Consider the following 25,779-nt stretch of genomic DNA (forward strand, 5'->3'; position numbering starts at 1 on the left):
AGACCAACAAAGAAAAAAAAGGACTCAAATAAAACCAGAAATGAGAAAGTCGCTACTGTGTGAAGTATACCAATACATTGGAAAACCTAGCAGAACTGGATAAGTCCTCAAAACACGCAAGTTATTTCTTCTTGATCTGAACAGACTGGACTGGCCCTCACTGATAATTTCTACTGAACATTTAAAGATGAATTAAAACCAATGCTTCTTAATCTCTTCCAAAAACAAAGAGAAGGGAATACTTCCAAACTCGTTTTATAAGGCTAGCATTACTGTGATACAAAAACCAGACAAGGACATAACAAAAAAAAGAAAATTAGAGGTCACTATCTCTGATGAATGCAGATGCAAACATCCTCAACAAAATGCCAATAAATCACATTCAACAGCACATTAAAAATATTGCCATGATTCAGTGGAATTTATCCCAGGAATGCCATGTTGGTTCAATATACATAAATCAATAAATGTGCTATAGCATATTAACAAAATGAAGGACAAAAACTACATGAGTAACTCAATAGATGCAAGGATAGCATTTGGCAAACATAAACATCCATTTATGACTTTTTAAAAAAAGGCTTTCAAGGACATAAATACAGAAGTATCTCAACAGATTAAAGGGTATATATGGCAATCCCTTTCGATTACCATACATCATACTCAACAGTGAAAAGTTGAGAGCTATTCCTTTATCAGGAAGAAGACAATGATGCCTTCCCTCACCATTTCTGTTCCATATAGTACTGCAAGTCATAACAAAGCAATTAGCAAAGAAAAAGAAATAGCTGACATCCTCATAGGAATGAAAGAAATGACATGGTCTCTGTTTCCTAATTACATGATCTTATATATAGAAAGCTCTAAAGACTTCACAAAAGATTTTAGAACTGATAAATTTAATAAAATCACCAAAAATTTAGCAGCATTTTATACACTAGGAACTATCCAAAAATAATTAAGGAAACAATTTCATTTTCAATAGCATAAAAAATAAAATAAGAATAGATTTAATGAAAGAATTAAAAGATTTGAACATGAAAATTGTAAAGCATGGATAAAAGAAATTGAAGAGGACAATATAAATGGAAATATATTTCAGCTCTCATGAATTGGTCTGTAGATTCAGTATAATGTCTATCAAAATTCCAGTGTCATTTTTCTCAGAATTAGAAAAAAAAATCCTAAAAGTTGTATGAAACCAGAAAAAACTCCAAATCACCAAAATAATTTTGAACATAAAGAATGAAGCTAGCAGCATCACAGTTCTTGATATCAAACATATAAATTATAATGAAAATAACATGATAATTATTTAACAACTCCAGACACATTGACCAGTGGAATGGGATAGAAAGTCCAGAAGTCACCCCCCAAATTTATAGTTAACCACTTTATATATAATATGTATATTCTTTAAGTATATATATTCTTTAAAATGTATATATAAACATATATACATATGTTCTTTAAAATTTTTTGGGTGGTACTAGGGTTTGAATTCAGGGCTTTGCCACTTGCTATGCACTTGAGGCATACCACCGGCCCTTTTCCTCTGTTTATTTTTGAGACAGGGTCTTGCTTTTTGTCAGGCCAGCATGGATGATCCTTCTGTTTTATGTTTCTCATCATAGCTGAGATGACAGCTATGATGTCTCCCATTTTTTCTCTTGAGATGGGGTCTCACAAACTTTTTTGCATGGGCTGGCCTGGAACCATGATCCTCTTGATCTCAGACTGCCAGCCTCATAATTATATCCATGAACCGCCAGTGCTCAGCCAGTTCATTGATTTTTGACAATGGTGCTAAGGACACATAGTGAGGAAAAGGCAGTCTTTTCAATAAATGGTGTTGGGAAAATTGGGTAGTCACATGCAGAAGAATGAAATTGGATTCTTATCACACTTTATAAAGAACAAACTCAAAATAGATAAGGAACAAGCATGAGACCTGAAAATGTATAGCTACTAGAAAAAACATAGGGTAGAAGCTGTAGGACATTGCTTTGGGCAATGATTCCCTTTTTAAAAACATTTTTATTATATATGATAGTTTTGCAGGGGGGCTCATTGTGACATTTCCACATATACATATATTATACCCTGGTTTGGCTCATCCCCTCCCTTATTCTCCCTGCTACCTCACCGTCCCCCTTCTTAAAGGCTTCATCAGGCTTAAATGCTCCATCTTCATACATATATAGAAAGTACATTAACCATATTCATCCTCCTTTACTCTCTTCATTTACCCCCCACCACTGGAGCCCGTCCCTTAACATGACCTTTTTTACATTGCTGTTCCCCATTGTTAAATATCTGTTCATTGGTCAGTGAGGGTTTAGTCTTTGTATTTTTCCTATAAATACATTGCGCTCAAATCAGTCTAACCCCCTCCACTCCTCTTCCTCCCCATTTCCCCCCTACCATGTATTGTTCAACAGTGTTCAGTGTGTTTCATTGGGTCTTTCCCACACAGATATGATGTATTTCATTATTATCCACTCTCCATTCTTTCCTTCTTTTCCTCCTCCCTTACTCACCTCTAACAGTCCCACTTTTGGAAACATGTTCTGTATGTATTTATATGTACATATGATATTGCTTGTATTTGTATTGGATCTGACTTCCACATATGAAATAAAACATGCAACCTTTGTTGTTCTGTTTAGTTCATTTGTGGTTTGGGCAATGATTTTTTTAAAAAGAACTTCAAAAGCATGGGCAACAAAGGTAAAAAAAAGAACAGCTCATGGACTGGGAAAAATATTTGCAAATTATACATTTGAGATACCTATCTATCTATGTCTATCTATCTATCTCTAACTATATTAGGAGTTCCTGTGTAACTAGTTCATAGAAGCAAAAATGTCATTTTTTTCTTTTTTTTTTTTGCAAAATCAGAGAAGAGGAGGATGGAATAAGTCCAGCCTGGGAGAGTTGATACCAATGGGAGTGGGGAGGAAGTGGGAAAAGGGTGTAGAAGAATAAATATGGTGCAAATACTGGGTACACATGAATGTAAACAAATAAAAGATACCTGTTGAAACTATTCCAGGAATGGGGAGAGGGAGGATAAAGGAGAATGGTGGAGGGGGTGAATTCAAGTATGATATATTTGCTACATTGTAATTGCCGCAATGTACCCCCCCCCAGCACAACAAAATTTTTTTTTAAAAAAGAAAACAGCCTGATTTTTTAAATGGGCAAAAGATCTGAACAGATATTTTTTAAAAGAAGATATACAAATGACGAACAGATACATGAAAAATGTTTAACATTTCTAATCATAAGGAAAATAAAAATTAAAACTACAACAATCTCCCTTGTACTATCAATGTATGCTAGTTAAAAGTAAAATAAACCCTCTGTGCCACCAAAATAAATAAATAAAAAGTAAGATAAAAACTACAACAAAATATCATTTCATGCCAGTTGTCAAAAAGACAGAGGACAACAAATGTTGGTGAAGATATGGAGAAAAGGGACCATTTACTATTGCTGATACTGTAAATCACCACAGCCACTTTAGAAAACAGTAAGGAGGTTCTTCAAAAAGTTATAAATAGAATTACCAGCAATCTCACTTCTGGGCATATATCCAAAGGAAATGAAATTGCTGTGTTCAAGAGATGTCTGCCACATCTTCCTCAAAACATTATTCACAATAAGCAACATATGTAAACAACTGATGTGCACATCAACAGGAATGCATTTACAATATATATATACATTTTTATATACATTTAATATCTAAATGTATATTTAATATATATATTTAATATCTAAATATATATTATACACACACACACACACACACACACACACTGGAATACAATTCAGCCTTTAAAAACCAGAAAATTCTGTCATTTGCAACAACATGGATGAGCCTGGCAGACATTATGCTGAACGAAGTAAGCCAAGCAAGAGACAAAAAATGTATGATCTCACCTATATGTTGAATCTAAACATTCAATCTCATTGACACAGAGAGTAAAAAAGTAGTTACCAGAGGCTGGGGGCAGGAGATAGGGAAAAAATGGAGAGAGGTTGCTCAAAGGGTGCAAGCTCTTAATTTGTAGGAATGGCTCTTCATGGTGACCACAGTCAATAATAATGCATATTTCACATTTGCTAGAACAATAAACTTTTAATGTTCTCGCTCACAATAAAAAATCAGGAAGTTAGTAAAATGATTGGCTAATTACCTTTATTGAATCTTTATACAGTGTACACATAGATCAAAACATCACATTTTACCCCATAAATATATACAATTCTTATTTGACAATTAAAATTAAATAAAATATATAATGTAATAAAAATCCATATTGCAAAAATATTCTTCCTTACCATGAGTACATTGTCCTGTATTATTTTATAAAGTATTTAAAATTTTGTCTTCCACATTTAGTACTTCAATCTAACTGGAACTTGCATATGGATAAAATTATTTTAATTTTCTGCATAGATAGCTAATTGTCCCAGCACTATTTGTTAAAAATACCACCCAAATCTCATTGCTCTGCCTTGCCACCTAAGTCATATTCAAGTGTACACATTTCTAATTGGGGTGTATTTCTGGGTCTCTTTTTTTCCCACTGAAGTATTTGTGAGTCTTTGAGTCAATAATAGAATGTCTTAATTATATAGCTTTATAATAAGTCTTAATGATACTTGGTATAGTAAGACCTAGTAATTTGTTCTTCCTCCAGAGTATCTTGGAGTTTATTGGCCCATTTACTTCTATATAAACTTCAGGAACAACTTTTTGAATTCATAAAAAGGTATTTTGGAATCTTGATAGAAATTACAGGGAGGGGGCAGAAAGCAGGGGAGAAGAAATGGCCCAAACAATGTATGCGCATATGAGTAAATGAATAAAAAAAGAAATTACAGTGATTCAATTTAGGAACAAATAACATCTTTTTTTTTTTCATTTTTCTTTTATTATTCATATGTGCATACAAGGCTTGGTTCATTTCTCCCCCCTGCCCCCACCCCCTCCCTTACCACCCACTCCACCCCCTCCCGCTCCCCCCCCTCAATACCCAGCAGAAACTATTTTGCCCTTATCTCTAATTTTGTTGTAGAGAGAGTATAAGCAATAATAGGAAGGAACAAGGGGTTTTGCTGGTTGAGATAAGGATAGCTATACAGGGCATTGACTCACATTGATTTCCTGTGCATGGGTGTTACCTCCTAGGTTAATTCTTTTTGATCTAACCTTTCTCTAGTACCTGTTCCCCTTTTCCTATTGGCCTCAGTTGCTTTAAGGTATCTGCTTTAGTTTCTCTGCATTAAGGGCAACAAATGCTAGCTAGTTTTTTAGGTGTCTTACCTATCCTCACCCCTCCCTTGTGTGCTCTCGCTTTTATCATGTGCTCATAGTCCAATCCCCTTGTTGTGTTTGCCCTTGATCTAATGTCTACATATGAGGGAGAACATACGATTTTTGGTCTTTTGGGCCAGGCTAACCTCACTCAGAATGATGTTCTCCAGTTCCATCCATTTACTAGCGAATGATAACATTTCGTTCTTCTTCATGGCTGCATAGAATTCCATTGTGTATAGATACCACATTTTCTTAATCCATTCGTCTGTGCTGGGGCATCTTGGCTGTTTCCATAACTTGGCTATTGTGAATAGTGCCGCAATAAACATGGATGTGCAGGTGCCTCTGGAGTAACAGTCTTTTGGGTATATCCCCAAGAGTGGTATTGCTGAATCAAATGGTAGATCGATGTCCAGCTTTTTAAGTAGCCTCCAAATTTTTTTCCAGAGTGGTTGTACTAGTCTACATTCCCACCAACAGTGTAAGAGGGTTCCTTTTTCCCCGCATCCTCGCCAACACCTGTTGTTGGTGGTGTTGCTGATGATGGCTATTCTAACAGGGGTGAGGTGGAATCTTAGTATGGTTTTAATTTGCATTTCCTTTATTGCTAGAGATGGTGAGCATTTTTTCATGTGTTTTCTGGCCATTTGAATTTCTTCTTTTGAGAAAGTTCTGTTTAGTTCACGTGCCCATTTCTTTATTGGTTCATTAGTTTTGGGAGAATTTAGTTTTTTAAGTTCCCTGTATATTCTGGTTATCAGTCCTTTGTCTGATGTATAATTGGCAAATATTTTCTCCCACTCTGTGGGTGTTCTCTTCAGTTTAGAGACCATTTCTTTTGATGAACAGAAGCTTTTTAGTTTTATGAGGTCCCATTTATCTATGCTATCTCTTAGTTGCTGTGCTGCTGGGGTTTCATTGAGAAAGTTCTTACCTATACCTACTAACTCCAGAGTATTTCCTACTCTTTCTTGTATCAACTTAAGAGTTTGGGGTCTGATATTAAGATCCTTGATCCATTTTGAGTTAATCTTGGTATAGGGTGATATACATGGATCTAGTTTCAGTTTTTTGCAGACTGCTAACCAGTTTTCCCAGCAGTTTTTGTTGAAGAGGCTGCTATTTCTCCATCGTATATTTTTAGCTCCTTTGTCAAAGATAAGTTGCTCATGGTTGTGTGGCTTCATATCTGGATCCTCTATTCTGTTCCACTGGTCTTCATGTCTGTTTTTGTGCCAGTACCATGCTGTTTTTATTGTTATTGCTTTGTAATATAGTTTGAAGTCAGGTATTGTGATACCTCCTGCATTGTTCTTTTGACTGAGTATTGCCTTGGCTATTCGTGGCCTCTTGTGTTTCCATATAAATTTAACAGTAGATTTTTCAATCTCTTTAATGAATGTCATTGGAATTTTGATGGGAATTGCATTAAACATGTAGATTACTTTGGGGAGTATCGACATTTTTACTATGTTGATTCTACCAATCCATGAGCATGGGAGATCTCTCCACTTTCTATAGTCTTCCTCAATCTCTTTCTTCAGAAGTGTATAGTTTTCCTTGTAGAGGTCTTTCACATCTTTTGTTAGGTTTACACCTAGGTATTTGATTTTGTTTGAGGCTATTGTAAATGGAATTGTTTTCATACATTCTTTTTCCGTTTGCTCATTGTTAGTGTATAGAAATGCTAATGATTTTTCTATGTTGATTTTATATCCTGCTACCTTGCTATAGCTATTGATGATGTCTAGAAGCTTCTGAGTAGAGTTTTTTGGGTCTTTAAGGTATAGGATCATGTCGTCTGCAAATAGGGATATTTTGACAGTTTCTTTACCTATTTGTATTCCTTTTATTCCTTCTTCTTGCCTAATTGCTCTGGCTAGGGATTCCAGTACTATGTTGAATAGGAGTGGAGATAGTGGGCATCCTTGTCTGGTTCCTGATTTTAGAGGGAATGGTTTTAATTTTTCTCCGTTAAGTATAATGCTGGCTGTAGGTTTGTCATATATAGCTTTTATAATGTTGAGGAACTTTCCTTCTATTCCTAGTTTTCTTAGAGCTTTTATCATGAAATGATGTTGGATCTTATCAAAGGCTTTTTCTGCATCTATTGAGATGATCAAGTGGTTTTTGTCTTTGCTTCTGTTAATGTGGTTTATTACGTTTATTGATTTTCGTATGTTGAACCACCCCTGCATCCCTGGGATGAAGCCTACCTGGTCGTGGTGAATAATCTTTTTGATGTGTTGCTGAATTCGATTTGCCATTATTTTGTTGAGGATTTTTGCATCAATGTTCATTAAGGAGATTGGCCTATAGTTCTCCTTTTTGGAGGTGTCTTTGCCTGGTTTTGGGATAAGTGTAATACTGGCTTCATAAAATGTGTTAGGTAGTTTTCCTTCCCTTCCTATTTCGTGGAACAGTTTAAGGAGGGTTGGTATCAATTCTTCTTTAAAGGTCTGATAGAATTCAGCAGAGAATCCATCAGGTCCTGAACTTTTCTTTTTGGGGAGACTCTTGATTGCTGCTTCAATTTCATTTTGTGTTATAGGTCTATTCAGGTGATTAATTTCCTCTTGGTTCAGTTTTGGATGATCATATGTATCTAGAAATCTGTCCATTTCTTTAAGATTTTCAAATTTATTTGAATATAGGTTCTCAAAGTAGTCTCTGATGATTTCCTGGACTTCCATGGTGTTTGTTGTTATCTCCCCTTTTGCATTCCTAATTCTACTAATTTGGGTTTTTTCTCTCCTCATTTTAGTCAGGTTTGCCAGGGGTCTATCGATCTTGTTTATTTTTTCAAAGAACCAACTTTTTGTTTCATTAATTCTTTGTATGGTTTTTTTGGTTTCTATTTCGTTGATTTCAGCTCTTATTTTTATTATTTCTCTCCTTCTATTTGTTTTGGGATTTGCTTGTTCTTGTTTTTCTAAGAGTTTGAGATGTATCATTAGGTCATTGATTTGGGATCTTTCAATCTTTTTAATATATGCACTCATGGCTATAAACTTTCCTCTCAAGACTGACTTAGCTGTGTCCCATAGGTTCCGGTAGGTTGTGTTTTCATTTTCATTGACTTCCAGGAACATTTTAATTTCCTCTTTTATTGCATCGATGATCCATTCTTCATTAAGTAATGAGTTATTTAGTTTCCAGCTGTTTGCATGGTTTTTGTCTTTACTTTTGTTGTTGAGTTCTACTTTTACTGCATTGTGGTCAGATAGTATGCATGGTATTATTTCTATTTTCTTATATTTGCTGAGGCTTGCTTTGTGCCCTAGGATATGATCTATTTTGGAGAAGGTTCCATGGGCTGCTGAGAAGAATGTATATTGTGTAGAGGTTGGATGAAATGTTCTGTAGACATCTACTAGGTCCACTTGATCTATTGCATATTTTAGATCTTGGATTTCTTTATTGAGTTTTTGTTTGGATGACCTATCTATTGATGATAATGGAGTGTTAAAGTCTCCCACAACCACTGTGTTGGCGTTTATATATGCTTTTAGGTCTTTCAGGGTATGTTTGATGAAATTGGGTGCGTTGACATTGGGTGCGTACAGATTGATGATTATTATTTCCTTTTGGTCTATTTCCCCTTTTATTAGTATGGAATGTCCTTCTTTATCTCGTTTGATCAATGTAGGTTTGAAGTCTACTTTGTCAGAGATAAGTATTGCTACTCCTGCTTGTTTTCGGGGGCCATTGGCTTGGTAAATCTTCTTCCAGCCTTTCATCCTAAGCATATGCTTATTTCTGTCGGTGAGATGAGTCTCCTGTAAGCAACAAATTGTTGGATCTTCTTTTTTAATCCATTTTGTCAAACGGTGTCTTTTGATGGGTGAATTAAGTCCATTAACATTAAGTGTTAGTACTGATAGGTATGTGGTGATTCCTGCCATTTAGTTATCTTAGTTGTTTGAAGGTTTGATTGTGTGTACCTAACTTGATGTTACTCTCTACTGTCTTGCTTTTTCTTATCCTGTGGTTTGGTGCTGCCTGCCTTTTCATGGTTAAGTTGGGTGTCACTTTCTGTGTGCAGGATCCCTTGCAGAATCTTTTGTAATGGTGGCTTTGTGGTCACATATTGTTTTAGTTTCTGCTTATCATGGAAGACTTTTATTGCTCCATCTATTTTGAATGATAGCTTTGCTGGGTAGAGTATCCTGGGGTTGAAGTTATTTTCATTCAGTGCCCGGAAGATCTCACCCCACGCTCTTCTTGCTTTTAATGTTTCTGTTGAGAAGTCTGCTGTGATTTTGATGGGTTTACCTTTGTATGTTACTTGTTTTTTCTCTCTTACAGCCTTCAATATTCTTTCCTTAGTTTCTGAACTTGTTGTTTTAATGATGATATGTCGTGGAGTAGTTCTATTTTGATCTGGTCTGTTTGGTGTCCTGGAGGTCTCTTGCATTTGTATGGGAATATCTTTCTCTAGATTTGGGAAATTTTCCGTTATTATTTTGTTGAATATATTACGCATTCCCTTCACTTGCACCTCTTCTCCTTCTTCGATGCCCATGATTCTCAAGTTTGGTCTTTTGATGGAGTCAGTGAGTTCTTGCATTTTCTTCTCACAGGTCTTGAGTTGTTTAATTAATAGTTCTTCGGTTTTTCCTTTAATTACCATTTCATCTTCAAGTTCTGAGATTCTGTCTTCTGTTTGTTCTATTCTGCTGGACTGGCCTTCCGTTTTGTTTTGCAGTTCTGTTTCGTTCTTTTTTCTGAGGTTTTCCATATCCTGGCTGTTTTCTTCTTTATTGTTGTCTATTTTTGTCCTGAGTTCATTTATCCATTTATTCATTGTGTTCTCTCTTTCACTTTGGTGTTTATACAGTGCTTCTATGGTTTCCTTTATTTCTTCTTTTGCTTTTTCAAATTCTCTATTTTTATTGTCTTGGAATTTCTTGAGTGTCTCCTGTACATTTTGGTTGACCCTATCCAGTATCATCTCTATAAAATTCTCATTGAGTACTTGTAGTATGTCTTCTTTTAAATTATTCTTGTGGGCTTCATTGGGTCCTTTGGCATAGTTTATCTTCATTTTGTTGGAGTCTGGCTCTGAGTTTCTGTTCTCTTCATTCCCCTCTGGTTCCTGTACTAATTTTTTGCTGTGGGGAAACTGGTTTCTTTGTTTTTTCTGTCTTCCTGTCATTGTCCTTGGTGTTGTTACTGTCCCTGTACTGTGTGTAATTAAGTATTTTCTAGCTTGTAATAATAACAATGGTAATATTGAAAATGGAAGAGTGAGCTGAGATGGAAAGCAAGAAGTTAAAGAAAAGGGGAAAACAAATATACAGACAAGAGGGAGAAAGCAGAACAAGGTATCAGACAAGAGAGTTTCAAAGGTATAAACAGGGAGTGTTAGTGTACTAATCAACAGTAAGCTGAACAGACAATATAGAGACAGAGAGAGGATTGAAAATCAAAGATAAAAAAATAAAAAATAAGTATATGAAAGTATTATCTATATATAAAAATGAATTAAAATAAAATGGAAAATAGAAAATTAAAAAAAAAAAAACCAAAAAACTTCCAAGTTTATATGCAATGCAATTTCAGTCTTAATAATTTGGATGTCCGTCTCAATCTCCAGTCCTGGAGTTGGTGCCTCAGATGTTGTTCTGTAGTTGTCTCATCAAAGGGGACTCATAAAGTAGAACAAAACTACACTCACACACACACACAGAAGATAAAAAAAAAAAAAGCCCCACCAAGTGTCCCCAGTTCAAATGCAATACAGTTTCAGTAAGTTTTTCGGCTTGCAGGTGTAATTCGGTTGTTCTCTCATCAAAGGTAGGGAGAAAAAGAAAAAAAAGCATCTGGAGGCAGTTCTGAGAGTGGTATCTGCAACTGTGGCTTGCCTACCTGCTGCTCTCAGCCTGTAGCTGCCAGCGTTATTTATGCAGATCTCTGGGGTGAGCTAGCACTCACCTGGTCCCACAGGCTTTGTTTGCTCAGAGTTCTCCTGTGCGGGGGAGGGGGGCCTCTGCTACAGCCTTTCCCCTTTCCAAGCACTGGGAAAGGTGACACTGCCCCGTGTTGTCAGGCCTGCGTGTTTATTTACAGTTCACGTGGGAAGTGGGTCTTCCCTCCTCTCACAAGCGTCCCAGCTCCTGGTTGCTGGGTGTGCCCCGCTCCCGCCACAGCCTCTCCGGCCCACCCGGCTTGTTTATTTACAGTCCTGGGAAGGATTCCCTTCCCCCAATCTTCAGCGCTCAGGGCGCCCCACCCTCTTTCCAGCGTGTTTTAACTGTTCTTATTGCTTAGTACTCAGTTTCTCTTTTTTTCCCCAGGTGGAGGTCAGTCTGTCCAGGGGGCTATGCTGCTCTGGCCCAGGCTTGTCTGTGGGGCTACCGCGGTACCGTGAAGCTCACCTGGTCCGCGTCTTCCCAAGCCGTATGGGCGCTGGCCACTGGCGGCCCCGGGGGCCCTCCTCGTTTCTCCGTTTAACGTGAAGTGGAGATTCTCTGCACCGGCTGGAGATGTGGAGGAGTCAAAGTTATGCCTTTTCTCGGTGATTATGCCTGCAAAGTGTGTCTCCAGCGTCTCTCCAAGATTTCACTATAGGAGGGTCGCTTTCTGCTTCCTACCTCTAGCCGCCATCTTGGAATTCCACAAATAACATCTTTACAAGAATTAGTCTACCAATCCATAAATGTCACATTGCTTCCTATTTATTTAGGTCTTGTTCAATTGTTTCTCAATTGGATATTATATATTGATGTTTATTAATTAAGAAGGTGCAATGTGGACCTCATTATTGATGTTTAATTTAGTTTCTATAATTATTCGTGTCTACTCTCCCCTCCTTTTTATAGTGGTATATAGTATTACCTAGATCACATGCAAATATACTTTTTGATGTAAGGCCAACATAAGAAAGCTTAGGGAAAACACAAAAGGCACATTATACTGATTTTCAGTGTGATAGACAACCTATCAATTTTTCTTTTTTGCTTTTCCATGCTATCTACAGGCACATTGACTGTTTCATGCCAGTGAGTATAACCAGATCAGGTGAATAGTAGGCTCCAAATGCCTCCATTCTACAGTACTAACTTATATCTGGCTCCCTCTTTGCTGTAGAAACCTTTATTTAGTGTGCACCTTTGTGAAAATCCCAAGAAAAAAATAAGCAATTTTGCCAGAGATTCTGTATTTTCTCCAACAGAGCACATCTGTCTCAACCTTGAGATTTCTCAGATGGAGCCAAGATCCCCCTCTCAGCTCAGTTTGCAAAGGGCCCTTGAGTATGAGCTCATGCATCAAACTTCTTTCTTCAAGCCTCAGCTTTTATTAAAGTTTATTTACTCTGTAGGTCAAATACTTAAATTTAATTGAAATGCAATACACCCAAGATTAAAAAAAATCTTTCTCCTTCAGAGATGATTTCTTCATTTCCTGAGCAGAATCGTGTATCTTTTTCTTACTCTAAGGACACTTTTGTTGCCTCAGCATCCTCTGCAGAGCTCCTTTACTTCCTGGTTCTTCAGACTATAGATGAAGGGTTAAGCAAGGATGTAATCACACTTGTTTCAACACTGAGCCTGATGTGGAGCTTAGGTACTTAAAAAAAGTTGTCCCATAGAACAAGAGAACCACCATGTGTGAGGATAGCATATGGAGAAGGCTTTGCCTTGACCCTCAGAGGAACAGATGCTCAGTATGGCAGAAATGATTCTGGAGTAAGAGAAGAGGATCAGGGGAAGTGTCAGTAGCCCCCAGAATATACATGACACAGTTAGAAGAATCTCATTGACTATGGGGTCAGTACAGGACAGAGGGAAGAGTGAAGGCAGCTCACAGCTGAAGTTGGGGATGATGTTGGAACTGCAGAAGTGTAACTTCTAAATGAAGAAACAGTTCAGCAAGGGAATTAGGAAACCTACTGCCCAAGCTATGCTCACAATAATAGTGCAGAAAGGTTTGTTCATGACCATGGTGTAGTCCAGAGGGTGGCAGATGGCATCATAGCAATCATAGGTCATAGCAGAGAGCAGACAGGTTTCTGTTCCCCCAGAAAGAGTGAAAAAGAAACTTTGGGTAATACAGCCCCACACTGAAATGCTTTTCTTCTGAGAGAGGAAATTTTGTAGCATCTTGGGCACAGTGACTGAGGAGAAGCTGAGATCTAGGAAGGACAAGTGTCCAAGGAAGAAGTACATGGGAGTGTGGAGGTGAGAATCAACCCTGATCACCAGGATCATCACCAGATTTCCCACCAGAGTCAGAAGATAAATCACCAAGAACAGCACAAAGAGCATGATCTGGATCTAAGGGTTATTGGAAAGTCCCCAAAGGATAAACTCAGAAATGAGACTGACATTTTTCATGGTTATAGATTCTGTCCCCCAATTGAAATGTATGGTTCTCCATTTGATGGGACATTGATTTGAGTCATTCTCAGTAAACATGCATTTTCTACTCACAGATTGAATACCTCTTCATTTAGAGACCAAAACAGGAAACTTACGATAAGGAAGTGTCTCCTCAAATACAAGTTCTTCACTTGCCCTTTTTCTCTACCTATTAGCACTGTCTCATCATGACTGCTATACATCCATCCTACTTTCCCATCTTTAGTAAATGTATCAGTTGCATACATTTACTGGAGTCAGAATAAGGAAAATTGGCCTTATGCTGCATAGTGGAATACCCTCTATGGAGAAGAACTGGAAGGCCCCTGGGAAAGTGATTCTTTCTCAGAATAGTAAGATCATAGACTTACCATATGGGAGGACATTTTCATAGTGGAGTTTAACCCCTTCATTTTACAAATGAAAAGAATGCATTTTCTAACATCTCAGCAAAGAAAAATCAATGTTGGGACTACAGTCAACTGTTCAGACTAGTCTTACATGTTTCCCAGTGTACCTCCCTTGATGGTTAGGACTGAGTCTTGTATGGTTTGGGGGGTCATGTGCAACTTCCTTAGTATGGAGTTTGCCTAAATAATACCCTAATATTCTTTAGCTGTCACACTCAGACAGTCATCTCTACAGTCCTATGTCAGCTGCTGCTGAACTGGAAAGAGCAAACCTTAATTTGAATCCTGACCCACACATTTTAGTGATAACATCTGAATAAAGTTATTTCTTTAATCTGTAACTTATTCATTTGTAAAATTGAGTAATAGAAAGAAATACTTTTACAAACAACATAGCCCACGATATACTGTACAAAACCCAAATTTATGTATGTATGGATAAAGACTGACATGGAATTTTGATAAATAAAAATCACTATTATATGAATAGGATGAATATTTTTCCCTTAAACCATTATTTTAATGTGTAAAGTTATTTTTCCATATATATATGGAAATATATATATATTAAAAAAACTTGAAGACTTCTAGGAAACTTTTGACTTAACTTTGTTTTCACTAGATAGAAAGGTAAAGGTAAAGGCAAAGGATAAAAATTGGATTTGAGTGAGAAAAGCCCTGGGGCAAAAGAAGCTGAACTCCTGAGTAATTTAATTCCACTTGAGTACATGGGACTAGACAAATATCCTCTTGAAATTCCCCCAGACCTCAGATCTTAGAATTCTACCAAAGCAATGTTTTCAAAGCGTCTTGAATGACATCCTACATGCTCTGTCATAGTGCTTCAGGGGACATTGTAAGCATTGAGGGGATAAGAAGTTACAGGGTATCTGCACCCTCACAGCTACCTCAATCATCTCATTTCTCCTTTTATCTATTTAATCACACTTGGTTTGGTGGTAGGATTTCACTGAGGCAAAAAGACCCATTACAAAATCCCTTTCTAAAACTAGTATTCCCTGGCCAGAAAATATAAAAATTTTTATTTCTAATTCTCTAGGAAGTAATCCTTCTGATTATGCAACCAGTAACACATTTTTATATAAAAGGCTAAATTTTTGTGTGTCCTGAACCTGTTATATAAAGGAAAATTATTGGAAGATTCCAGATTGATTAAGGATAGAAGTCTCAACCTTCCAACTCAACAATTACCTGACCAAAGTAGCAATGCCTGACTTTGGGAAAGACATTTTAATCTGTGTCCAGTTTCCTCCTGTGTAAAATGAGGGGCTTGCTTCAGATGTCTATGTAGATTCCTCCCAGTTAAATATATCTATGTGCCTCTGGGCATCTCTCACCAACCTTATTGAGCAGGACTGCTCTGGGTCTGATATCTTCTGACCTACAAGTCAAGCTGCCTGCCACAGTGTACTGTTGAGGGAAGACTTGGCTACAGTAGCTGGAGATGAGAAGCCTCTGTACAGGTTCCAGGAAAAGTAGACTTTGTTTCTCAGTCAGTGATATGATCAGAAACAGATACAGACAGACGGTGGTTAAAAGCAAAGTGTCCTGATATCCAATGGGCTCTGGTGAGCATCTTTTCAGAAGCAGTTTACGTCCTTCTCTTCCCTTTACTCTCTCAGTCCTAAGGAGAGTTCCTGGCCAGTTGGTGCAACTTACATTTCTTTCATCAAACCACTGGGATGTTATGCCAGGTGGACCCTGGGGAGAAGTGATAAGAAGGAGCACCAGAGAGTCAAGAATTGTTCACTACCCATGGCAAAGGTAGTATTAGCAAGAGCCAAACCAGCCACTAGTCCCAGGACAGAAAGGCTAATGACAGGGCTGTTACCAGGAGAGGTCTGACTGAAGACACAGGAGGGCAGAAAGCACCTGGCCACAAATTCCTTTACTACTTAAGCAGCAATAAGGTGGTTCTATATGGGATTTGTCTGCTTTCTGACAGTTTTCAGATTCTGAGTGTGAGTGTGTATGTACATGCACACACATAGCTAAATATACACAATTCAAAAATTTCATTATTCCTATGAAGCCATCTACTCCTCTCACTACTCTTGCTTTTCCTGCTCTTGTCTCCAATTTCAAGAGATAATGTTTCTTTCTCTTCTTTAATATTGCTGTCTTTCTTCTCTATTGGGCTTTATAGTTGTCATTGCTCAAGATTTTTCTACTTAAAAATAATGTGGGCAGAATTAATAGCCCTTCCTCCTGCAGAGGGAGTTGGTTTTCCTATGACCAACCTAGGTTTTCCTGGGAATGGCAAGGAAAGACATTCTGTGCTAAAGAAACATATGCTGCATACAGAGACACAAAAAAAAAGTAAAGTGAAAATTTTGTCTCACCTCTATAAGTTAGAATTTACTCTTTTATAGTTGGACTTGGGGAAGATAACCATTTGTAGTACATAAGAAAACATATTAGATACAGGCTGCTTGATTCTCCAAGTATTTTCTTTCTCATTATAGCCAGTTTTGTTTTGTTTTGTTTTTTTAAAAAATAGTTAATACTAGTCTCTTCCTCATCTGCTTTTCAATCCACTGTCATCTCTCTTTTTTCTACTCCTCTTATCAACATGAGGGACAATGCACTAGTATATTCAGAAACATGAGAGACATAAAAACTATAGTTGATTTGTAAGCTTTGTTTGATTCAAGTGAAGAAGGCTTTACTTTGACCCCAACAGCAATGGATTCTCAAGAAAGAAAAATGATTTGGGATATTTTATGAACCCCAGAAATGGAAGTTATCTCACAAAAATTGCCTGTTGATGATAAGATCTGTGTTGTATAAAGAAGAAGTGGGGGCAGGTCAGAGTTGAAGAGAGGACAGTCTTTCAATGAATAGTGTTGGGACAAGTGCATATCCACATGCCAAAGAAAAAAATAGACTATCTCATACCAAACACAAAAATCAACACAAAATGGGTTAAAGATTTAAACATAAATCAGAAACTGAAAAACCACTAAATGAAAACATAGAGGAAAATTCCATGAAATTATTCTGGGTAGTGATTATTCTCACTATTACCATAAAGTATAAGAACAAATATGATTATATTAAACTAAAAGCTTCAGCCAACAAAAGTAACAATCAACAGAGTAAAAGACAACATACAGACTGGGAGACAATATTTGCAAAGCATGTATCTGATAAGGGATTATGGAATTCAAACAACTAAGTTGCAAGAACACAACCCAATTAAAAAATGGGAAAGAACTGAATATGTATTTCTCCAAAGAAGACAAACAAATGGCCAAAACTACATTGTGATTCCATCTTACACAAATCAAAGTGGCTATCATTAATAACACAAACAACAACAAATGCTGGTGAAGATGTGGTGATTAAGTAATACTTCTACACTGTTGGTAGGAATGTAAATTAGTGCAACTGTTATGGAAAGCAATATGGAGGTTCCTCAAGAAAACTAAAAATAGAACTAACCATACAATCCATTAATACCACTCCTAGGCATATATCCAAAGGCATGTGCTCCAGGATATGATAGAACCACTTGCACACCCATGTTTATTGCACCACTATTTACAATAGACAAGCTTTGGAAGCAGCCCAGATGCCCCACAACTGATGAATGGATTAAGAAAATGTGGTATATATACACAATGGTGTTCTATTCAGCCATAAAGAAAAATGAAATTATGTTGTTTGTAGATAAATGGATGGAACTGAAGAACTTCATGCTAAGTGAAGTAAACTAAGATTAAAAAGTCAGAGGTTGCATGTTTTGCCTCATATGTGAACACTAGACCCATAAGTTAAAAGCATATATAGAAACATATATAGTAAGAGATAGAATAAAATTGTCTGACTGAGGAGAGTTTACAAGAGGCAGGAGAAGTAAAGAAAATGTTAGAGCATGAAAAATATTGAAACAACCCATCTACATATGAATATAATATAATGCACTATACAGTAAGCTTTGAATATTAGGGGAGCATGGTGATACAGTATGAGTAAATAATGGGAGAGAGGGGATTAATTTGATATATATCAAATATATTAATATATATAATATATATATATATATATGTATATGTAGCCCTGAAGTACCAAGGTAATAACCCCTTGGACTATCAATATACACTTAATTAAAAAAATTCAGGGCAGGAGGGAAAAATAGGTCTTTTCTGGTGTGGGGCACCAGTTGGAGGGTGTAGATATAAGGAAAGGGTAAATGATGTATTTTGTATCCATATATGAAAATAGAAGAATGAAATCTATTGAGGGGGATTCCAAGATGGCAGCTAGAAGGAGGAAGTAGAAAGTGTGCCTCCTATAGTGAAATCTTGGAGAGACGCTGGAGACACACCTTGCAAGTAAAACCACCGAGAAGAGGCAAAACTTTGACCCCTCCACACCTGCAGCTGGCGCAGAGAATCTCCACTTCACATTAAATGGAGAAACCAGGAGGGCCCCCAGGCCACCAGTCGCCCGCGCTCAGACAGCTTAGGAAGACGCGAACAAGGTGAGCTTTGCGGTACCGCGGTACTCCCACAAACAACCCTGGGCCAGATCAGCATAGCCCCCTGGGCAGACCAATCTCCACCCAGGGAAAAAAGAGAAACTGAGTAATAAGCAATAAGAACAATAAAGACACGTGGGAAAGAGGGTGGGGTGCACTGAGTGCTGAAAAGAGGGGAAAGGGAATTCTTCCCGGAACTGTAAATAAACAGGCCGGGCCTTGCGGGAGAGGCTCCAACAGTAGCGGGGGCGTGCACCCAGCAACCAGGAGTGGGAAAGCTTGTGAGAGTGGTGGAGGGAGGAAAACTCCACAGGAGAGAGGGGAAGACCCACCTCCCACGTGAGCTGTAAACAAACACGCAGGCCTGAGAAAGCAGGTGCAGTGTCACCTCCCCCAGTGTGCTTGGAAAGGGGAAAGCTTGTAGCAGAGGCTTACATACAGGAGAACTCTGAGTAATCAAAGCCTGCAGGGCCAGGTGAGTGTTAAGCTCACCCCAGAGATCTGCATAAATAACGCAGCCGGCAACAGCAGGCTGACAGCAGCAGGCAGGCAAGCCACAGTTGTAGATAGCCATTCACAGACCTGTCTCCAGACTCTTTTTTTTCTCTCTCCCTTTGATGAGACAATAACCGAACTACAGCTGCATGATGAAAAACTTACCAAAATTGTATTGCATATGAACTTGGGACACTTTGTGGGTTTTTTTTGTGTGTGTGTGTGCAGTTTTGTTCTACTTTACGCATCCCCTTTGATGAGACAACTACAGAACAACATCTGAGGCACCATCTCCAGGATTGGAGACTGAGACAGACACCAAAATTATTAAGACTAAAACTTCATTGCATTTGAACTTGGAGGTTTTTTATTTTATTTTTTTTTTGTTTTCTATTTTTCATTTTGTTTTATTTTATTTATATATATATATATTTCTTTCATTTACTTATTTTTTATTTTTATTCTTATCTTTATTCTTTTCATTTTTTATTTTCAATCCTCTCTCTGTCTCTCTAATGCCTGTTCAGCTTACTGTTGATTAGTACAACAATGCTCCCTGTTTATTTATACCTTTGCAACTTGTTTGTTTGATTCCTTGCTTTGTTTTTTCCTACTTGTCTGTTTATTTGTTTTTCCCTCTTTCTTTAACTTGTTGCTTTCCATCTCCTCTCACCCTTCCATTTAAATATTACCATTGTTATTATTACAAGCTAGAAAATACTTAATTGCACACAGTATAGGGAGAGTAACAACACCAAGGACAATGATGGGAAGACAGAAAAAACAGAGAAACCAGGTTCCCCACAGCAAAAAATTAGTACAGGAACCAGAGGGAAATGAAGAAAACAGAAACTCAGAGCCAGACTCCAACAAAATGAAGATAAACTATGCCAAAGAACTCAATGAAGCCCACAAGAATAATTTAAAAGAAGACATACTATAGGTACTCAATGAGAATTTTATGGAGATGATACTGGATATGGTCAACCAAAATGTACAGGAGACACTCAAGAAATTCCAAGACAATAAAAATAGAGAACTTGAAAAAGCAAAAGAAGAAATAAAGGAAATCAAACAAGCACAATATAAACACCAAAGTGAAACAGAGAACACGATTAATAAACAGATAAATGAACTCGGGACAAAAATAGATAACATTAAAGAGGAAACCACCCAGGATATGGAAAATCTCAGAAAAAAGAATGAAACAGAACTGCAAAACAAAATGGAAGGCCAATCCAGCAGAACAAAACAAACAGAAGACAGAATCTCAGAACTTGAAGATGAAATGGCAATTAAAGGAAAAACCAAAGAACTATTAATTAAACAACTCAAGACCTGTGAAAAGAAAATGCAAGAACTCACCAACTCCATCAAAAGACCAAACTTGAGAATCATGGGCATCGAAGAAGGAGAAGAGGTGAAAGCTAAGGGAATGTGTAATATATTCAACAAAATAATACAGAAAATTTCCCAAATGTAGAGAAAGATATTCCCATACAGATGCAAGAGGCCTCCAGGACACCAAGCAGAACAGATCAAAATAGAACTACCCCATGACATATCATCATTAAAACAACAAGTTCAGAAGCTAGGGAAGAATATTGAAGGCTGTAAGAGAGAAAAAACAAATAACATACAAAGGTAAACCCATCAAAATCACAGCAGACTTCTCAACAGAAACATTAAAAGCAAGAGGAGCGTGGGGTGATATCTGCCAGGCACTGAATGAAAATAATTCAACCCCAGGATACTCTACCCAGCAAAACTATCATTCAAAATAGATGGAGCAATAAAAGTCTTCCATGATAAGCAGAAATTAAAACAATATGTGACCACAAATCCACCACTACAAAAGATTCTTCAAGGGATTCTGCACACAGAAAGTGAAACTCAACTTAACCATGAAAAGACAGGCAGCACCAAGCCACAGGAAAAGAAAAAGCAAGAAAGTAGCGAGTAACCTCAAACATTCAAACAACTAAGACACACAATCAAACCTTCAAACAACTAAGACAACTAAATGACAGGAATCACCACATACCTATCAGTACTAACACTTGTTGTTAACGGACTTAATTCACCCATCAAAAGGCACTGCTTGACGAAATGGATTAAAAAGGAAAATCCAACAATTTGTTGCTTACAGGAGCCCCATCTCACCGACAGAAATAACCATAGGCTTAGGATGAAAGGCTGAAAGAAGATTTACCAAGCCAATGGCCCCCGAAAATAGGCAGAAGTAGCAATATTTATCTCTGAGAAAGTAGACTTCAAACTTACATTGATCAAACAAGATAAAGAAGGACATTCCATACTAATAAAAGGGAAAATAGACCAAAAGGAAATAATAATCATCAACCTGTATGCACCCAATGTCAACGCACCCAATTTCATCAAACATACCCTGAAAGACCTAAAAGCATATATTAACTCCTACACAGTGGTTGTGGGAGACTTTAACACCCCATTATCATCAATAGATAGGTCATCCAAACAAAAAATGAATAAAGAAATCCAAGATCTAAAATATACAATAGATTAAATGGGTCCACTTGATGTCTACAGAACATTTCATCCAACTTCTACACAATATACATTCTTCTCAGCAGGCCATGGAACCTTCTCCAAAATAGATCATATCCTAGGGCACAAAGCAAGCCTCAGCAAATATAAGAAAATAGAAATTATACCATGTGTACTATCTGATCACAATGCAGTAAAAGAAGAACTCAACAACAAAAGACATGCAAACAGGTGGAAACTAAATAACTCATTACTTAATGAACAATGGATCATCGATGAAATAAAAGAGAAAACTAAAAAGTTCCTGGAAGTCATTGAAAATGAAAACACAACCTACCAGAACCTATGGGACACAGGAAAGGCAGTCCTCAGAGGAAAATTTATAGCCGTGAGCTAAACATTGATCTACCATTTGATCCAGCAATACCACTCTTGGGGATATACCCAAAAGACTGTGACACAGGTTACTCCAGAGGCACCTGCACACCCCTGTTTATTGCAGCACTATTCACAATAGCCAAGTTATGGAAACAGCCAAGATGCCCCACCACTGATGAATGGATTAAGAAAATGTGGTATCTATATGCAATGGAATTTTATGCAGCCATGAAGAAGAATGAAATGTTATGATTTGCTGGCAAATGGATGGAATTGGAGAACATCATTCTGAGTGAGATTAGCCTGGCCCAAAAGACCAAAAATTGTATGTTCTCCCTCATATGTGGACATTAGATCAAGGGCAAACACAACAAGGGGATTGGACTTTGAGCACATAATAAAAGCGAGAGCACACAAGAGAGGGGTAAGGATAGGTAAGACACCTAAAAAATTAGCTAGCATTTGTTGCCCTTAATGCAGAGAAACTAAAGCAGATACCTTAAAAGCAACTGAGGCCAATAGGAAAAGGGGACCAGGAACTAGAGAAAAGGTTAGAACAAAAAGAACTAACCTAGAAGGTAACACACATGCACAGGAAATTAATGTGAGTCAACTACCTGTATAGCTATTCTTATCTCAACCAGCAAAAACCCTTGGTCCTTCCTATTATTGCTTCTACTCTCTCTTCAACAAAATTAGAAATAAGGGCAAAATAGTTTCTGCCGGGTATTGAGGAGGTAGGGGGGAGAGGGAGGAGGTGGTAAGGGAGGGGGTGGGGGCAGGGGGGAGAAATGACCCAAGCCTTGTATGCACATATGAATAATAAAACAATAAAAAAATAAATCCTAATTAAGCCACTCACTGGCCAATTGGAAAAAAAAAAGAAATCTATTGAAATTGTTCTAAGAAGGGGGAGAAGATGGAAGAGGGAAAACGATGGAGGGGGTAAATCTAACTAAGACATACTATAAGCACATATGTAAATATCACAATGTATCCCCCTGTACAACTATTATTAAATGCTAATAAGATTTTTAAAAATTCTCCCTAATTTGACTTCTCCAGTCATCAATTTATTAGTCATCAGCTCCAAATCCATCTTTCATTGTCTGTTCAGTAATAATAGAATATTTTTGTTTTGTCTGATAACACTATGTTAATTCTTGTCAGTAGAGGCAGTAGTGGAATATCCACAAGGAAAGGGTTCTCTTCTGTACTCTTCTGGGCAGGCTGCATAGTATGTGTGACTTCTTTAGTCCCCGGCTCCTGCAGAGTTTTTAAGAGCCAGGCTCATTCAGTGCACATGTCTAGTGCAGTGCCTTGTTCTGTTAACTCACGACTTTTGCAGTGCCTGGTTCTACAATGCTCAGTTCAGCACCTGCCATGAGTAGCCTTTCTTGGCATCCTTTGGGTGTCTTTGGAGGGGAATGCTGCTTGACACTTCCCTGTGGGTTCCCCTGGCACCCACTTGAGTGATGTTGCCACCTTGGTGAACTTCTCTGCCATTTTATGAGTCATGGCTATGCCTTTTTCAATGAAGCCTGGATCTTTACCAGGTGTAAAGGTGTAAGGGTGGAAAAGCCTCCTTCAAATATGTGTTTTTCTTTGGGTACTCTCAGTTTTGGGTGTCAGGACTGCTCTATACCTATTCCTCTATTTTTTAGAATTGTCTTTACTCCTTTCTAGCCAGTTCTTTATTGTTGCTAATAATTCTTTATGTTAAACTTTCTCTGTTCAATTTACTGTGTAGCTTCTGAGGCCCATTGCTGTTATGGCAGTAATGATGCCTATAATGGCTGTGGTGTGGGGTAGGTTCTTCTGAGTGTACTTTAATACTAACAAAAAACTGACAAACTTAGGTCCTTTAACTCTCAGATCAAGTGAAGGTTTGAGAACTAGAGCGCTTCTGTGGCAACTCCAAAAGAACTCTCTAAGAAACTCTTATATTTTATAGTCACAAAGCTGCTTCTGCTGAAAACTAAACACAACATTGAATTCTTTGGGTTGTTGAAACATAGAGTTGACTTTACAGTTTTAGAAACTTTTTTGAGGTGAAAATATTGCAGAGTTTATTAAGGAAGAAATTCAGTACAACAGGATAAAAGTAGGGAGAAATGAAGGGGAAAAGGAGAAACATTTCCTACTCCCCATGCAAGAAATGGGAGTAGACTACAGTTTTAAAAACTTTTAAAAGTGAAACTTAAAGCATTGATTCGGAAAGAATGCAATCATGAAACTTGAAGCTTGGAAGGCGAGCATCTGTCAGATAAAATTGAAAATATTGACCCTTCACAATGTGCTACCCTTGCCATGGAATCTCTTAGCTTCTAATGCCCAAGAACACTGGTCTTCCTTTGCTTAAAAACCCAGTAACAGTCTCATCTGAGACAGATGCCTTGAAAGGGGATATTTATTCTTCTCCAAACCCACCACAACTACATCCCTGAGTCAAATCTCGGCATGCTCCAACAGGACACATGAACAATTGCACAATTGCAAGGCTTTGCTAACATATGTTTGCAGAAGTTTGGCTAATGCGTGGGAGTGGATTCTGAAGGGTACTGGGCCAAAGCAGGAAGATTTTGACACTAGATTGTGCTGAATTCATCAACAGAAGTGCATTTATTAGAGGTTCTGGGCTCACTGGGTTAGTGTTAGTGTATGCAACTGCAGTTGCTTCTAGCCATCTATGTGGCTAACTAAATATTGAACTCAGTGAGTTCAATACTCTGTGAGTTTTTTTTCCAGTGCTGGGGGTTGAACCTAGGGCCTCTCACATGCCAGGCAAGACCTCTACTGCTGAGCCATACATAACCCCAGTCCAATGAGTTATTTTTAATGAAGATGAAATGCTAGAGCTTCCTTGGTATGACATGGAAGAAGTAATTCAAAGATTTAGGATTGAATTTATCATGTATAATACACCCAGTCACCCCAGTCACCAACTACATTTTGTGGGGAGGCAAAAAGATACCCCTTTACTAAAGCATTGAAAATTATATTAGTAAGAGGAGAACCTGCATCGTTGAAAAGCTCTAATTGATAGCTTTTGTAGCCCAGGTATGACTGTGGGGATGCCACCATTTAGATACACTCTGATTTCAATGGGAAAGATGGGATTCCAGAGCAGCAGAGCTTTATCAGGAGCACCTTATCACCAAAGACAAGGTGAGCAGCAGAGTTATATCAGTATGCTGTGGCCCTTAGAGATCTTTGGCAGTGGCTAATTGGTAACAGTGTCCCTACAAGCAAAAGTATATGGCCTACTAGAGTTATTTCTCTAGTAGGAAAAACTCTATGTTTGACTTGAGTCATCACTGTGTAGAGTCATGACTTTTTACCTAGTTTGCAGAACTATTCAATGCACACACCGAGAGCACCTTGATTAAAAGGAGGGCACATGGTCTCCTTTAGGAGGACTCTGCATATACCTATTATAAATCTTCCACTATGCCCTCACCAGGGAGATTTATGACCCTTACATTGGGGAAAAGGAAACAGTCAGACTTTTCATGGTTAGTAGACACAGGCTCTGATGCAAATTCCTGGGTACCTTAAATATTACTGTGGTCTACCATTGTGAGAGCTTAAAGTGGTCAGATGACAGATGAGGTCTTAGCCTAAAGTTTGTAACAGTTGATTTTCAGACTACTTTTAGCCAAAGGCTTGTAATAGTTTGCAGCTACAATTAATTTTGTGACTGTTTCCCCAGCTTTGGAAAGTATAAGCAAAATAAGCACAGTTGGTAAGTGGCAGAATCCCCACATTGGC

Source organism: Castor canadensis, chromosome 8 (genome assembly GCF_047511655.1).
Source record: "Castor canadensis chromosome 8, mCasCan1.hap1v2, whole genome shotgun sequence".
In the NCBI taxonomy this organism is placed as follows: Eukaryota; Metazoa; Chordata; class Mammalia; order Rodentia; family Castoridae; genus Castor; species Castor canadensis.